The sequence below is a fragment of the Platalea leucorodia genome, assembly GCF_965183815.1.
Source record: "Platalea leucorodia genome assembly, contig: HAP1_HAP1_SCAFFOLD_24, whole genome shotgun sequence".
NCBI classification, from domain to species: Eukaryota; Metazoa; Chordata; class Aves; order Pelecaniformes; family Threskiornithidae; genus Platalea; species Platalea leucorodia.
Window position 1 is genome coordinate 2520736 of NW_028121458.1, and position 16953 is coordinate 2537688.

The window sequence follows — 16953 nt, forward strand, 5'->3', positions numbered from 1 at the left end:
TGTTCTGATGGGTTCCAGCACCATAGGGAGGTTCTAAGGCAACGGGCCACCACCACAGGGACGTTCTGATGGGTTCCACCGCCACACGCACCTTCCTAGGCATGGGGCTATGATCGTGAAAATGTTCTGATGGGTTCCACCGCCACGGGGAGGTTCGAAGGCGTGGGGCCACCACCATGGGGACGTTCTCATAGGTTCCACATTCTCGGGCAGTTTCTAAGGCGCAGGGGAAGCGCGACAGTGACCTTCTGATTTGTTCCAAACCACAGGGAAGTTCTAAGGCAACGGGACACTACCACGGTGATGTTCTCATGGGTTCCACCGCAACAGGGAGGATCGAAGGCATGGGACCACTACCATGGTCACGTTCTGATGGGATCCACCACCACACGGAGGTTCGAAGGCATGGGACCACCACCACGATGACGTTCTAATGGGTTCCACCGCCACGGGGAGGTTCGAAGGAATGGGACCACCACCACGGTGACATTCTGATTGGTTCCACCACCGCAGGGTCATTCTAAGGCATGGGGACACCGCCACGGGGACGTTCTGATGGCTTCCACCTCGACGGGGAGGTTCCAAGGCATGGGGCTACGATTGTGGAAATGTTCTGATGGGTTCCACCTCCACGGGAAGGTTCGAAAGCAGGGGTCCACCAGCATGGCGATGTTCTGATGGTTTCCACCACCACGGGGAAGTTCTCAGGGCGCAGGGGAACCGCGACGGTGATCTTCTGAGGGGTTCCACCACCACGGGGACGTTCTGATGGCTTCCACCGCCACACGCACCTTCCTAGGCATGGGGCTCTGATCGTGAAAATGTTCTGATGGGTTCCACCGCCACGGGGAGGTTCGAAGGCGTGGGGCCACCACCATGGGGACGTTCTCATAGGTTCCTTCTTCTCGGGCAGTTTCTAAGGCGCAGGGGAACCGCGACAGTGACCTTCTGATGTGTTCCAAACCACAGGGAAGTTCTAAGGCAACGGGACACTACCACGGTGACGTTCTCATGGGTTCCACCGCAACAGGGAGGATCGAAGGCATGGGACCACTACCATGGTCACGTTCTGATGGGTTCCACCACCACGCGGAGGTTCGAAGGCATGGGACCACCACCACGGGGACGTTCTGATGGGTTCCACCGCCACACGCAGCTTCCTAGGCATGGGGCTAGGATCGTGAAAATGTTCTGAGGGGTTCCACCGCCACGGGCATGTTCGAAGGCGTGGGGCCACCACCATGGGGACGTTCTCATAGGTTCCACCTTCTCGGGCAGTTTCTAAGGCACAGGGGAACCGCGACAGTGACCTTCTGATGTGTTCCAAACCACAGGGAGGTTCTAAAGGCACGGGACACCACCACGGTGACGTTCTCATGGGTTCCACCGCCACAAGGAGGTTCGAAGGCATGGGACCACGACCATGGTCACGTTCTGATTGGTTCCATCGCCACGGGGAAGTTCTAATACATGGGACCGCCACCCTGTGGACGTTCTGATAGGTTCCATCTTCTCCAGGCAGAATCTAAGGTGCAGGGGAACCGCTACAGTGACGTTCCATGGGTTCCACAACCATAGGGATGTTCTAAAGCATTGGGCAATCACCACGGTCACGTTCTGATGGGTTCCACCACCACGCGGAGGTTGTAAGGCATGGGACCACCACCACGATGACGTTCTGATGGGTTCCAGCACCATAGGGAGGTTCTAAGGCAACGGGCCACGACCACAGGGACGTTCTGATGGGTTCCACCACCATGGGGAAATTCTAAAGGCGCAGGGGAACCACCACGGTGATGTTCTGATGGGTTCTACCACCACGGGGAGGTTCTAAGGCATGGGAGCACCACGACGGGGACGTTCTGATGGGTTCCACAACCACGGGGAGGTTCTAAGGCGTGGGGACACCGCCACGGAGACGTTCCGATGTATTTCTCTGCCACAGGGAGGTTCGAAGGGAAGGGGCCACCACGACAAAGACGTTTTGCTTGTTTCCACCACGACGGGGATGTTCTAAAGACGTGGGGCATGCGCCATGGGGACGTTCTGATGGGTTCCACCACCACGGGGAAGTTCTCAGGGCTCAGGGGAACCGCGACGGTGATTTTCTGATGGGTTCCACCACCACGGGGACGTTCTGATGGCTTCCACCGCCACACGCACCTTCCTAGGCATGGGGCTCTGATCGTGAAAATGTTCTGATGGGTTCCACCGCCACGGGCATGTTTGAAGGCGTGGGGCCACCACCATGGGGACGTTCTCATAGGTTCCACCTTCTCGGGCAGTTTCTAAGGCGCAGGGGAACCGCGACAGTGACCTTCTGATGGGTTCCAGCACCATAGGGAGGTTCTAAGGCAACGGGACATCACCACGGTGACGTTCTCATGGGTTCCACCGCAACAAGGAGGATCGAAGGCATGGGACCACCACCATGGTAACGTTCTGATGGGTTCCACCACCACGCGGAGGTTGTAAGGCATGGGACCACCACGACGGTGACTTTCTGAGGGGTTCCACCGCAACCGGGAGGTTCTAAGTCACACGGACACCACCATGGTCACGCTCTCATGGGTTCCACCACCACGGGGAAGTTCTAAGGCGTGGGGCCGCCACCCTGGGGACGTTCGGATGGGTTCCACGTTCTTCGGCAGGTTCTAAGGTGCAGGGGATCCGCGACAGTCATGTTCTGATGGGTTCCAGCACCATAGGGAGGTTCTAAGGCAACGGGCCACCACCACAGGGACGTTCTGATGGGTTCCACCACAACGGCTACGTTATAAGCCACGGGGCCACCACATGGGGACGTTCTGATGGGTTCCACCACCACGGGGAGGTTCGAAGGAATGGGACCACCACCACGGTGACATTCTGATGGGTTCCACCACCGCAGGGTCATTCTAAGGCATGGGGACACCGCCACGGGGACGTTCTGATGGCTTCCACCACCACGGGGAGGTTCCAAGGCATGGGGCTACGATCGTGGAAATGTTCTGATGGGTTCCACCTCCACGGGGAGCTTCGAAAGCAGGGGTCCACCAGCATGGCGAGGTTCTGATGGTTTCCACCACCACGGGGAAGTTCTCAGGGCGCAGGGGAACCGCTACGGTGATGTTCTGAGGGGTTCCACCACCACGGGGACGTTCTGATGGCTTCCACCGCCACACGCACCTTCCTAGGCATGGGGCTCTGATCGTGACAATGTTCTGATGCGTTCCACCGCCACGGGCATGTTCGAAGGCATGGGGCCACCACCATGGGGACGTTCTCATAGGTTCCACCTTCTCGGGCAGTTTCTAAGGCGCAGGGGAACCGCGACAGTGACCTTCTGATGGGTTCCACCAGCATAGGGAGGTTCTAAGGCAACGGGACACCACCACGGTGACGTTCTCATGGGTTCCACCGCAACAGGGAGGATCGAAGGCATGGGACCACCACCATGGTCACGTTCTGATGGGTTCCACCACCGCAGGGTCATTCTAAGGCATGGGGACACTGCCACGGGGACGTTCTGATGGCTTCCATCTCCACGGGGAGGTTCCAAGGCATGGGGCTACGATCGTGGAAATGTTCTGATGGGTTCCACCTCCACGGGGAGGTTCGAAAGCAGGGGTCCACCAGCATGGTGATGTTCTGATGGTTTCCACCACCACGGGGAAGTTCTCAGGGCGCAGGGGAACCACGACGGTGATGTTCTGATGGGTTCCACCACCACAGGGAGTTTCGATGGAGGGGTGCACCAGCATGGCGATGTTCTGGTGGTTTCCACCACCACGGGGAAGTTCTCAGGGCGCAGGGGAACCGCGACGGTGATGTTCTGATGGGTTCTACCACCACGGGGACGTTCTGATGGCTTCCACCGCCACACGCACCTTCCTAGGCATGGGGCTCTGATCGTGAAAATGTTCTGATGGGTTCCACCGCCACGGGGAGGTTCGAAGGCATGCGGCCACCACCATGGGGACGTTCTCATAGGTTCCACCTTCTCGGGCAGTTTCTAAGGCGCAGGGGAACCGCGACAGTGACCTTCTGATGTGTTCCACCACCATAGGGAGGTTCTAAGGCAACGGGACACCACCAGGGTGACCTTCTCATGGGTTCCACCGCCACAGGGAGGATCGAAGGCATGGGACCACCACCATGGTCACGTTCTGATGGGTTGCACCACCACAAGGAGGTTGTAAGGCACGGGGCCACCACGACGGTGACGTTCTGATGGGTTCCACCGCAACCGGGAGGTTCTAAGTCACGCGGCCACCACCATGGTCACGTTCTGATGGGTTCCACCGCCACGAGGAAGTTCTAAGGCGTGGGGCCGCCACCCTGGGGACGTTCGGATGGGTTCCACGTTCTTCGGCAGGTTCTAAGGTGCAGGGGATCCGCGACAGTGATGTTCTGATTGGTTCCAGCACCATAGGGAGGTTCAAAGGCAACGAGCCACCACCACAGTGACGTTCTCAGGGGTTCCACCACCACGGGGAGATTCTAAAGGCGCAGGGGAAGCACCACGGAGATGTTCTGATGGGTTCCACCACCACGGGGAGGTTCTAAGGCACGGGGCCACCACGACGGCGACGTTCTGATGGGTTTCACTACCACCAGGAGGTTGTAAGACGCAGGGGAACCACCACGGGGACGTTCTGATGGGTTCCACCACCACGGGGAGGTTCTAAGGCGTCGGGCCACCGCCACGGAGACGTTCCGATGTATTTCTCTGCCACAGGGAGGTTCGAAGGGAAGGGGCCACCACGACAAAGACGTTTTGCTTGTTTCCACCACGACGGGGATGTTCTAAAGACGTGGGGCATGCGCCACGGGGACGTTCTGATGGGTTCCACTACAACGGAGAGGTTATAACCCATGGGGCCACCACATGGGGACGTTCTGCTTGGTTCCACCACCACGGGGAGGTTCTAAGGCGTGGGGCCGCCACCCTGGGGACGTTCGGATGGGTTCCACATTCTTCGGCAGGTTCTAAGGTGCAGGGGATCCGCAACAGTGATGTTCTGATGGGTTCCAGCACCATAGGGAGGTTCTAAGGCAACGGGCCACCACCACAGGGACGTTCTGATGGGTTCCACCACCACGGGGAGATTCTAAAGGTGCAGGGGAACCGCGACAGTGACGTTCTGATGTGTTCCACCACCACAGGGAAGTTCTAAGGGCACGGGACACCACCACGGTGACGTTCTAATGGGTTCCACCGCCACAGGGAGGTTGGCAGGCATGGGACCACCACCACGGTCACGTTTTGATGGGTTCCACCACCACGCGGAGGTTGTAAGGCATGGGACCACCACCACGGTGACGTTCTGATGGGTTCCACCACCACGGGGAGGTTCTAAGTCAACGCGGCCACCACCATGTTCACGTTCTCATGGGCTCCACCGCCACTGGGAAGTTCTAAGGCCTGGGGCCGCCACCCTGGGGACGTTCGGATGGGTTCCACGTTCTTTGGCAGGTTCTAAGGTGCAGGGGATCCGCGACAGTGACCTTCTGATGGGTTCCAGCACCATAGGGAGGTTCTAAGGCAACGGGCCACCACCACAGGGACGTTCTGATGGGTTCCACCACCACGGGGAGATTCTAAAGGCGCAGGGGAACCACTACGGTGATGTTCTGATTGGTTCCACCACCACGGGGACGTTCAAAGGCACGGGGCCACCAGCACGGAGACGTTCTGATGGGTTCTACCAGCATGGGGAGGTTCTAAGGCGTAGGGCCACCGCCATGGGGACGTTCTGCTGTGTTCCACCACCACGGGGATGTTCAAAGGCATGGGGTCACAACGACGGGGACGTTCTGATGGATTTCACCACCACCGGGAGGTTGTAAGACACAGGGGAACCACCACGGGGATGTTCTGATGGGTTCCACCACCAAGGGGAGGTTGTAAAACGTGGGGCCACCGCAATGGGTACATTCGTATGGGTTCTACCACAAGAGGGTGGTCCTAAGTCACGCGTCCACCACCATGGTCACGTTCTGATGGGGTCCACCGCCACGGGGAGCTTCTAAGGCATGGGGCCGCCACCCTGGGGACGCTCTGATGACTTCCAACTTCTCCGGCAGGTTCAAAGGTGCAGGAGAACCGCTACGGTGACGTTCTCATGGGTTCCAGCACCATAGGGAGGTTCTAAGGCAATGGGACATCACCACAGGGACGTTTTGATGGGTTTCACCACCACGGGGACGGTCTACGACATGGGGCCACTGCCACGGGGACGTTCTGATGTGTTTCTCTGCCACGGGGAGGTTCGAAAGGATGGGGACACCACGACAAAGACGTTTTGCTTGTTTGCACCACGACAAGGATGTTCTAAAAGCGTGGGGCATGCGCAATGGGGACATTCTGATGGGTTCCACCGCCACACGGACGTTCCAAGGCATGGTGCTACAATCGTGGAGATGTTCTGATAGGTTCCATTGCCACGGGGAGGTTCGAAGGCAAGGGGCCACTAGTATGGGGATATTCTGATGGGTTCCAACACCATGGGGAGGATAAAAGCCACGGGGCCACCACCATGGGGACGTTCTGCTTGTTTCCACAACCACGGGGACGTTCAAAGGTATGGGACCACCACCACGGTGATGTTCTGATGGGATCCACCACTACAGGGAGGTTCTCAAGGTGCAGGGAAACCGCGATCAGTTGACTTCCCCTGCCGCTGAGCATTTGGATTTGCCTTGCAGTCACGTGTTTGAGCTGCAAAGCGGTTTCCTATTCTTATGAGGCCTTCCTGGATATTCCTTTGGATATAAAAGTAAGAGGGTTTGTAACTGTGATTCAAGACATCCCAAGGCCACTGTAGCTGGTGTAAAAATAAATACTGCAACCCCAAGAGAAGAGAGCTTGGTGGTGGGTGGGAAGTGGAATGGACTGTGTCCTTCTGGGGAGGCCATGGCAGTGGTCTTCCTCTAGGTGCTGGCTTTAAGCTGGACAAGTACACATTATCCTCCCTGCACCCTTGAGGGACTCCCATCCTTCTTCCCTTTGCCCTCCCTCAACACCCGTCTGGCTCCCAGGCTGATGGGTTGTGTTGTTTTCATTACGATGAGCCTGCACCCCATCGGTAGCTGAACTGAGTGGTGCCACAGAGAGGGCACTCTTGATAGCCCTGGGCATTCCTGGGAAATGAGGGAAATGGTCAGCATAATACCCTCTTTCTGCCTCCTTCTGGACACTGCTTGTGGGTTCACAGTGGGTCTCCTCAGCCTCAGCTACCTGGGCCTTCTTGGCAGCTCTTAGCTAAGTGTTTGGGCAAGGGCGTTTCCCCAAGCTCAGTGCTCTCCTTTCTCCCTCCTCCAGGCAGCCTCATCTGTCACCGCAGCTCTGGAGGACTTTGTCAAACCCGAGCAGCTGGATGGTGAAAACTGCTTTAAATGCAGCAAGTAAGATGATTACTAACGACATATTGATGCTAGATCCTTCATGAAGGTGCTGCATGTCATCGTGCCTAAGTCATCTTTTCAAGGAGGTTTAATGCACAATAATGGGACGCAGCTGTTGTTTAATCTGGTACTTATGGTCCTGAATAGCCTTAAAACAGCGTCAGGATGTGTGAGACAGGAAAGCTTGTCTTGCCTTCTGGCGGGGAAAAAGGCTGCCCTTCAGCATCTGGCCCTGTGCTTGGTTTCAAGGTGTGACAAGATGGTTGCTGCCTCCAAGACGTTTACAATCCATCGCGTGCCCAAGGTTCTCACCGTGTGTCTGAAAAGGTTTGAACATTTCACCGGCACGAAGATCAGCAAGGTGCGTACGCAATTGGAGTGCAACTTTCTCTTCCTGGAGCGGGAGATTTCCCAAAGCAGTATGCTCTTTCACAAGCCGTTCATGTTGGGTTTTTCGTATTCCCTTCGGGGGAGACGAGAGTGCCCGTGGGAAGACAAGCATGGACTCTGCTCTGACGGAGCTGCTTTGGCCAAGAACAGTTTCCTGCCACCCAAACCATTACATGTTGCAGGCTATTCCATGTACTATCTCAGGATCATTTCTGAGCCCTCTTGGTCTCTCCGTAGGTGGTGGAGTATCCTGAGTACTTGGATCTTCGGCCATACACATCCCAGACAGCAGGAGAACCGCTCCTCTACGCCTTATATGCTGTCCTGGTACATCGCGGTGTTACCTGTCATGCAGGACACTATTTCTGCTACACCAAGGTCAAGAGCACCTTCCTTCCTACCAGGGGAAAAATGTGTGCTGGGGAAGACAAACTTTCACAGCAGGGTTACTGGCAGCCAAGGTTCTGGGGGAGAAGGTCTCCTTCCTGGCTGCGTTGGGTTTCTTCTGGCGTCCTCTTGGTTCTCTAGTTTTCTTCCTGGGTTATCCCTGAGAAACCAGGCAGTTCATCTCCAGCTATCGATGCCTTTCTTTGCAGGCCAGCGATGGACTGTGGTACAAGATGAACGATGCGTCTGTGGATGGTTCTGACATCAACACAGTTCTCAGGCAGCAAGCCTATCTACTGTTCTATGTCAGGTAATAACCAGTATTCAAATGGGTTCCAAATACGTTTCCTTCTCCTGGCTTTGCTCTTTTTCTTCTCATCCTCCTGAGTGTTTCTCTTTCGGTCCTAGGAGACACTTCCTACCTGCATCATTCAGTGCTGTCAAGTCTGAACTACCCCACCTCCGTCCTTACCTTTCCCTGCCGGGCTTTCGGCTCCTGCCCTGATGTAAACTGCTCCTTGTCTGCTCTCTGAAGCTGGCTAATGTAGAGAAGAGTACTTCAAGGGGGCCTGCAGGAAAGATGGGAAGGGACTCTTTATCAGGGAGTGTAGTGATAGGATGAGGGGTAATGGTTTTAAACTGAACGAGGGAAGATGTAAATTAGGTATTAGGGAGAAGTTTTTTACGGTGAGGGTGGTGAGACACTGGAAGAGGTTGCCCAGAGAAGCTGTGGATGCCCCCTCCCTGGAAGCATTCAAGGCCAGCTTGGATGGGACATGGAGCAACCTGATCGAGTGGAAGGTATCCCTGCCCATGGCAGGGGACTTGGAACTAGATGATCTTTAAGGTCCCTTCCAACCCAAACCGTTCTGTGATTCTGTGACTCTATGAAATGGAGGCTGCAGGGGGTATAAAGACAAGGACTTGCTCTGACAGGTGTACACCTGGTGGGAAGACCCCAATCGAATTTCTCATTTCTAGTCTCGGTTACGTCTTCTCTCTGTTGTGGAAACTGCTCCAAGAAAATGACTGAACTCCAGGGGAGGCTGCAAGAACAGACCTAAATGGAGATCACTCTTTGTTTCTCCAGGTGCTCTGATTTGAAAACTGGAGAAAGGGCTTCTTCCTCACCAGCACCATCATATGCCCGTCCCTTCCTCAGTCAGCGGAGGGCCGAAAGCAAACAGGCGTGCTCTGTGGGACTGCAGGGTCTGCCTCGTCGGACTAAGGTAACTGTGGGGAGGTGGGTCAGGGCAGCAGGTGGACAGTGGATTTCTTTCTGGGCTCTTGGCATTGCTCTCTTTTCCCTCCCACACTGCAGCTTTCTTCACAGCCCCAACACTGCTCCCTCTTAAAGCATCCCACCAAGATCCATCCCATTTGTCTGCCTTTGGCCCTTTGGCCTTTGCAGCCCTCCAGGAGAGCCTTTGGGAGGCCCTTAGCTGTCCCCTCCCACAGCTTCTGGGCTTTCCTCACTCTTCTGGTCCTTTCAGGAGGAAAGGGCAGGACCTTTTCACAGCTCTCTTTGCAGGACGTGGCGCTGGGCATGGAGGACTCTGCAGAGGACAGCAGCTCCTCTGCAACAGCCAGCAAGAGCCAGCTCACCTGGGCAGCTGCACGGGAGGCATCTGCAGGCTGGCCGCGCTTCATCTGGCCAGGCAGGCTCAGCATCGCCTCCTACGTTGGCTCCTGCCTGCATCGCTTCTTCAGTGGCTGTGTAAGGCTGGTGTCCAGAAGGAAAGCTGCGTGCCCGCTCTGCTCTCAACCATGTGAGTGTGTGCTGCACACCACGCGAGAAGACATCAGCAAAGAGGAGCATGGATTCAGCCCTTGTTCCCACTGCCAGAAGAGTGGTGCCAAGGAGAGAGCCCGGAGCAGATCCCCGCAGTGGGGAAAAGATCTCCGCAGCTGGTGCGTGGACACCACGGACTATGACCACTCAGCAGGGAGGAGGAGGAGGAGAACTGGTCCTCCGAGGCGTGATCACGCTCCCAGAGATGATGCAGCTGCAGGGCCCTCCAAAAGCAGCTCCCAGTTGGCTCCTGCACCCAGTGCTGCTCAGGAGCAAACCCTGCCAATACAGAGAGAGCAGAGCAGATCTCTGTGGCAGGGCTATGATCTCCGAAGCCAGTTTGTGGAGATCACGGACTACCCCTGCTCAGCAAGGGAGAGGATGAGGTGGAGAACAAGTCCTCCACATCGTGACCGAGCCCGGAGGGATGACACAGCTCCAGGGCCCTCCAAGGCCAGCTCCATATGGGCTCCCGCACGCCGGGCTGCTCAGGAGCAAACCCTGCCAATGCAGAGAGAGCGGAGCAGATCCCCGCAGCGGGGCTATGATCTCCGCAGCCGGTTTGTGGAGATCACGGACTACCCCTGCTCAGGAATTGGGAAGAGGCGGGTGAGAACAAGTCCTCCACATCATGACCGAGCCCTGAGGGATGACACAGCTCCAGGGCCCTCCAACGCCAGCTCCAAGTGGGCTCCCACACCCAGTGCTGCTCAGGAGCAGCTGAGGCAGAGAGAGCGGAGCAGATCCCTGCAGCAGGGCTATGATCTCCGCAGCCGGTTTGTGGAGATCACGGACTACCACCGCCCAGCAAGGGGGAGGATGAGGTGGAGAACAAGTCCTCCACGATGTGACCGAGCTCCAAGGGATGACACAGCTCCAGGGCCCTCCAATGTCAGCTCCAAGTGGGCTCCTGCACCCAGGGCTGCTCGGGAGCAAACCCTGCTGAGGCAGAGAGAGCGGAGCAGATCCCTGCAGCGGGGCTATGATGTCTGCAGCCGGTTTCTGGAAACCACAGACTATGACCCCTCAGCAGGGAAGAGCAGGAGGAGGCGGGTTTCAGTGCCTCAGAGACGCACGCCAGACAGAGGCTCGGGGCACTGCGGTGGTGACGGGGACAGATTGTGACCCTGGCTGAAGAAGGAGCACAGCATCTTTCTGCTGCTGTGCCAGAGAGGAGGAGCAGCAGAAGAAAAAGGAGGAAGAGAAAACGAGGAAGCACCAAAACTGCCCCCAGCAGGGACCAAGCTGCACAAAGGGCACCAGCAGCCCACCCTGTCCCCCCTCCCAGTGCTGCCTCTGGCCAGGAAGAGCTCAGAGAGACCTTCCACAGACTCGGACAGCTCTGCCGGCGAGCCCACCTGCCCACAGGTCCCGCGAGGAAAAGCTTTAAGCCCTGGTCAGCTCTTGGGATCGCCTTGCAAAAACAACACTCACTTGGTACCAACAGTCAGAAAAGCCAAAGCCAGAATTAAAAACACTCGTTGGCCTTGCATATGCAATTCCTGGGGTGTTTTCTTCTCTGTAGGTTCTGGGGCAATTGGAGGAAATGCCCAGTGTGGGAGGTTTATGTCTTGGGATTTTGAAAGCTGTGTGATTGCATGTGCCCATCTTGCAATCTCTTCTTGTCAAATATGGAGATCAAGTCACTCAAACAGAAATGGGCTGGCTGAGACGACAGCGAGTGGGACTGAAACGGGCTGAACGGCCGGGCCCTGAGGGTGCTGCTCAGTGGCACCAAGCCTCGTGCGAGGCCAGTAAGCAGGGGTGTCTCCCAGGGGTGAAGACTGGGTCTGATCCTGTTTATCATCTTCCTTAATTAATGTTCTGGAGGATGGGGCAGAGTGCACCCTCAGCAAGCTGGCCGATGACACCAGACTGGCAGCAGTGGCGCTTAGGCCAGGGGGTCGTGCTGCCGTCCCGAGGGACCTGGGCAGGCTGCAGAGATGGGCTGACAGGGCCCTCATGCCCAGACCAGAAAGGGGACGTGCAAAGGGTGCTGTGCGGGTGACGAGCAGCGGCACAGGCTGCCCAGGGAGACTGTGGAGTCTCCCTCCCTGGAGATGTTCCACAGCCCTCTGGACATGGTCATGGGCAAGCGGCTGCAGGAGGCCCTGCTTGAGCAGGGGGGTTGGACCAGGTGACTTTGTCCTCCAGCTGACCTCCCGGCCAGCCTCAAGCAGCCGCTGATTCTGGGAAATGGACGCCTGGAAGAGGACCCAGCCACCAACGCTGTCACCCTCAGGCGGCCATCGACAGCTCCACCAGCAAGCTGCAGCCGTGGAGAGGAGCCCAGGGCGGAGCAGGCTCCTGGCAGGACCTGCGGCCCCGGGAGAGGAGCCCAGGCAGCAGCAGGTTCTCTGGGCGGAGCACGCGGCCCGTGGGGCCCAGGCAGGAGCAGGGGAATGGCGTGAGGAGGAAGGGGCGGCAGAGCCGAGGCGCTGTGGGCTGCCCGCAGCCCCATTCCCCGTCCCCCTGCAGCGCTGGGAGGGCAGAGGGGGCCGAGGAGCCGGGAAGGAGGAGTGAGGCTGAGCCTGGGAAGGGCGGGGCTGGGGGAAGCCGTTTGGGGTGGGGTTTGGTGCTGCTCTCCTGCTCCCTTTTCCCTTGGCCCCAAACCGCATCAGCCTGGCCCCGCTCAGGCCCCGCTCGCCCCTGAGGGGGCGCAGGCGGCTCTGGGAGGAGAGGCCCGGGCTGCTCCCGCCCACCCAGCCAGAGCCACGCCATTGGCCACAGCTGAGCCAATCAGCAGAGCCGGTGTTGGCCTGTCAGTGCCAGGCGGCCTGGGGCGGGGCCGGAGGGGCCAGAGGCCCAGCGGCCTGAGGAGAATGGGGGCAGAGAGGGGCCGGGGGCAGGCGGGGGGGCCCCGCTCAGCAGCCGAAACCAGTTCCCACCAGTGCAGCCCTGGCTGAGGACAGCCCTGGGGAGAGCAGCACAAACCCATTTCCCTTTTCCCAGCCTCCCTGGCTGCCGGCTGCAGCCGAGGCAGAGGCCGCGCAGGGGAGGGCTCCTCCTGCCAGCACTGCTGATGGCGGCAGAGGAGAGAGCGGCCTGGTCCTGCTGAGCGCAGGGCCGCTCTCCCGCCTGGGCTGCCCCTCGGCCCGGCGCTGCATCTCAGCACCAAGGGTCTGTGTGGTTGGTGGTGGTGTTTTCCGGAAGGGTTGTTCCCCCATCCCATCCTCCCTTCCCCCTCCCTGCCCCGGCCAATATTCACCGGAACCGTGCTGGCAGAAGCTCCCGGTTCCTGTTAAGGTCATTTACAGGGAATAATTTAAAGGCAATTTCATGAGGCTGCAATTCAAACTGCTCCAGGCACACAGGAGCTTTAAATGGGCAGCTGCCTGCCGGTGACCTTTCATATGCCTTTCTTCCTAGGTTCATTCATTGCATTCCCACCAAAACCAAAGCCCCGGCTTACACATGGAAAGGGGCAAAACCCGCCGTGGGAGACAGCTGCTCTCCAGTCCTCATTGCTGTCTGGAGCCCTCCGTGACCAGGAATGGGCAGTAGGTGCCTGCAGTGTATCCCATCTCTGGATGTGCCAGGGCAAACACCAAGCTCACAGCTGGCCCAAGTGAGTAACAGTTCTCCAGCCGTTCGTGCAGACAAGACAAACAGCCTTTCTTTTTTGCCCCGTGTCAGTGCAGTACAAAACAATCAGCTCCTCGGACTGAGGAGCCTCGGGCTGAGGCAAAGGCGGCATTAAGTATCTCAGCCTTTTCCTTGTCCCTTGTCCCTGTTTCCCCCCACCTCCAATAAAGAATGGAGATTCTCCCTAGCCCTCCTTTTGCTGCTAATGCATTTCTAGAAACATTTCTCCCGTGATGTGCTCTGCTGTGCCGCGGGCACCGCTCTGGCAGTGCCAGCAGCAGCAGCAGCAGCAGCAGCATGGTGCAGGTGTGGGGGGCTGTGGCCCCCACCCGCCTCCTTCTTCTCCTCCTCCTGGTGGCCCTGCAAGCCCAGGATGCACGGGCTGCTCCGTGGCAAGCGCAGGGATTAGGTAGGCAGGCGGGCAAGGGACGGCACCCAGCCCTGGGCAGCGTGGAGCGGAGCCCACCGCACCTCGGGGTGACAGCAGGGCCAGGGTTGTAGTGGGGCAGGAACAGGAGAGCAGCAGGACTGGGCTGAGACGGGTGAGCTGTGGCAGCTCCTCGGGCCAGCGGGAGGCAGACGCCCTGCAGGGAGGCACAGGGGCCGCGGCCGCTGCAGGGGGCTTTTGCAGGTGAACGGTGGTGCCAGGAGTGGTGCCTGGCCCTGCCGTACAGCTCTGGCCCTGCCGTGCAGGCCGGGGGAAGGCTGCCCGAGCAGGGCGTCGCAGGGCCGGCTCTCGTGATGGTGCCAGGGGCAACAGACCACAGGAGCACTTCTCTCCCAGGCTGCTCACAGCTGTGCCTGGGGCCGTGGCTCTGCCGCTCCCCAGCTGGGTCCCAGCTTTCAGCCTCGGGGACGTCTGTCCTCAGGAGGTGTCCGCTCAGGAAGACGGCAGCATTCCTGCTCTAGCCCTGCAGTGCTCTCCTTGGGCAAACACAGGTCCCCGACACACAGCCCCAGCCCACAGCCCAGGGGAACAGACGGGGCAGCACTTGTGCAGCCTCTCGCTGCCCAGCGGGCTCTTCTCCATGAGACGTGTGAACGATCATTTTATTCCTCCCGTGCTTTCATGTGGGCTTCTTTTGTGTACAGCAGAGATCTCCCAGTAAGAAATCCCCGAGGGGCCGTATGTTTGTCCAGCCGCTCCTTGAGGGGAGTTGCACACGGCCTGGAAACGGTATTTTGAGAGCTGCCAGGTGCCAGCCAACAGGTCACCCGGGCCCCTCTGCAGCTTTGGAAATCTCCCCCCACCCACATCTGGATGCCACGTCATTCCCTGACTCCCCTCCAGTCACTGCAGGTCACTGGGAAAGAAGTAGCTCACAACATCTAAGGGAAACGTGCTTGATTACAGCTGTGCCTGTAGGCGACAGCCACCAGACTTCTCAGCCTGATCTTGTCCAGGAGCCTCAGGGCGATCCCACAGGTATGGCACTTGAATGCATCAGCATTTAGGGTTTCATAGTCTGTTCCTATGAAATTGTACTTAATAATTTCTTGGCCGATGCTCAGACATGCAGAAGAGCAGAGAGGGAAAGGGTCAGGCTGAGTGATGTCCCCTGGGGCACTCTGCCTTGCGAAGCTGTCTTTGCCAGCCTCTGCGAGCCTGCGCTGCTTCCAGTGCCTGCTGCAAAGCCAGCGGGCTTGTTGGGGTTGAGTTTAGAGCTGGTGGGAGCTCCAGGGAGTCCTTTCTCCCGACAGCTCCGTGCATGGGTTGTTTTGGATCAGCATGCTCCAGGCACCCAGGAACTGTCTGCACGATGCTCCGGAGTGGCAGGGAGAGCGGAGTGCCATGGAGCAATCCCGCGTTTGAACGGCATTCCCTGCCATTCAGCTCTGAGGAAGTATACGGAAATATTTCACGGAAGCTGCTCTCTTCTGTTTGTTTCCAGACGTGGCGGGAGGCGATGGATATCCAGCTTCCCGGCTGGGTCCCAGGGCTGACGCGCAGGGAGATCGCATGGGTACGTCATGGCTTTTTACTGCCTTTGCGAGCTGCCAGCTCCAAGCCCAAATGCGTGCGGGTGTGAGAATATAGACCTGCGCTGTGTGTGCCGTGACATTCCGTGATCCCCGTGTATGTTCTGCTGTTCGGTTATGATGGTGTATATCGCAGTGTATGATGGAAACGTGTCACGGGTGTTTGGTTGCAGATGTGGCTCCAGCTCCTCGGCTGGATCCTGCGCTGGAGCTCAGCTGGCATCCCAGGGGTGAGTAGTCAGTCTTGGCTGACTTCACAGGCTAAGCACTCCTTTTCAGTATTTTAGTAGTGAGAAATTTAACTGGATCCTTTCTGTTAAGGTCCTCAAAGAGCAAAGTATAATCCCGGACTAGGGCAATCTTCCCAGCAGCCATCAGAAGTCCTAAAGGAAATCCTGGGACAACTGGAGAAAGCGACACATGGTTGGTGGATAGCACTCTTAACCAGAAGGCTTGGGAAGCTGAGGTTTTAGACAGCTGTATGGACAAGCCATAGGCAGCCCAGGCAGAAAGGGCTCGAGGAGAGCCTCGCTGCACTGACACGTGATTGCACACCTCGCAGGTGCTGGTGAGCTGCAGAGATGGTGCAGAGTCTCTGCTGCCAGTTGTGGTTCCGGCTGAGTCCCAGGCACAGCTGCTGCCCCAGTTATCCCATTGCTGGCCAGAGCTGTTCTGGGCAGACGCTGGTATCCAGCTGGCAGGAACTGGTGGTGCTCACACCTTGCTGCCAGTGGCCGGAGGGGAGAGGGCCCTTGGGCGGCAGAGAGGATGCGCAGGCAGCTTGGGGTCGCTGAGAGCGGCAGACTTTACCGGGGCTGCAGGCATGCCTTAGTGTGTGATGGAGTTGGCATGATGGGACGTGCTTCTCCGAAGGGCTCTTTCCCCACCTGAGTTGGCTGCAGCATCCTCCTGTCCTCTCTGAGGGAAGTAATTTACCGTCATCTTGCAGTTTGCCCAAAATGAACTGAGTGGAATGTGAACAGGAAGATGACCTGCAATCTCCCAGTCTCTCAGCAGGTCAAGTTTTGCCATCTACTGGTAAACTGGAAAGTGTCCCATGCTTAATTTTTTTCCGTGACTGACACATTGTTTGGACCAGTGATGAGGTGCACCCCCAAACGCCCAGGCTTTGTTTCTGAGTGTTATTAATGTATTTTGCCTCCTGAAGATACCGTGTTCCTGAGGAGGAATGGTTACTTGTACTTAAACTGACCCACTTTCTTTCTAAAGAGATGGACCGTGAGACCGTGGAGAAGGAGGCGCTTGAGGAAGGAGGCAGTCCCTCATTGCCAGTCTCTGACGGAAAAACGGGGGCAATCCAACCAAGCGGCGTGCCAGGTAATTGCTGTCCCTCGGTCATCCAGTGTCATATCTCAAAATCCCTGGGTGTCTGCAGGCTCTTCCCCTGGTGCTGGCTACTGCACATGGTG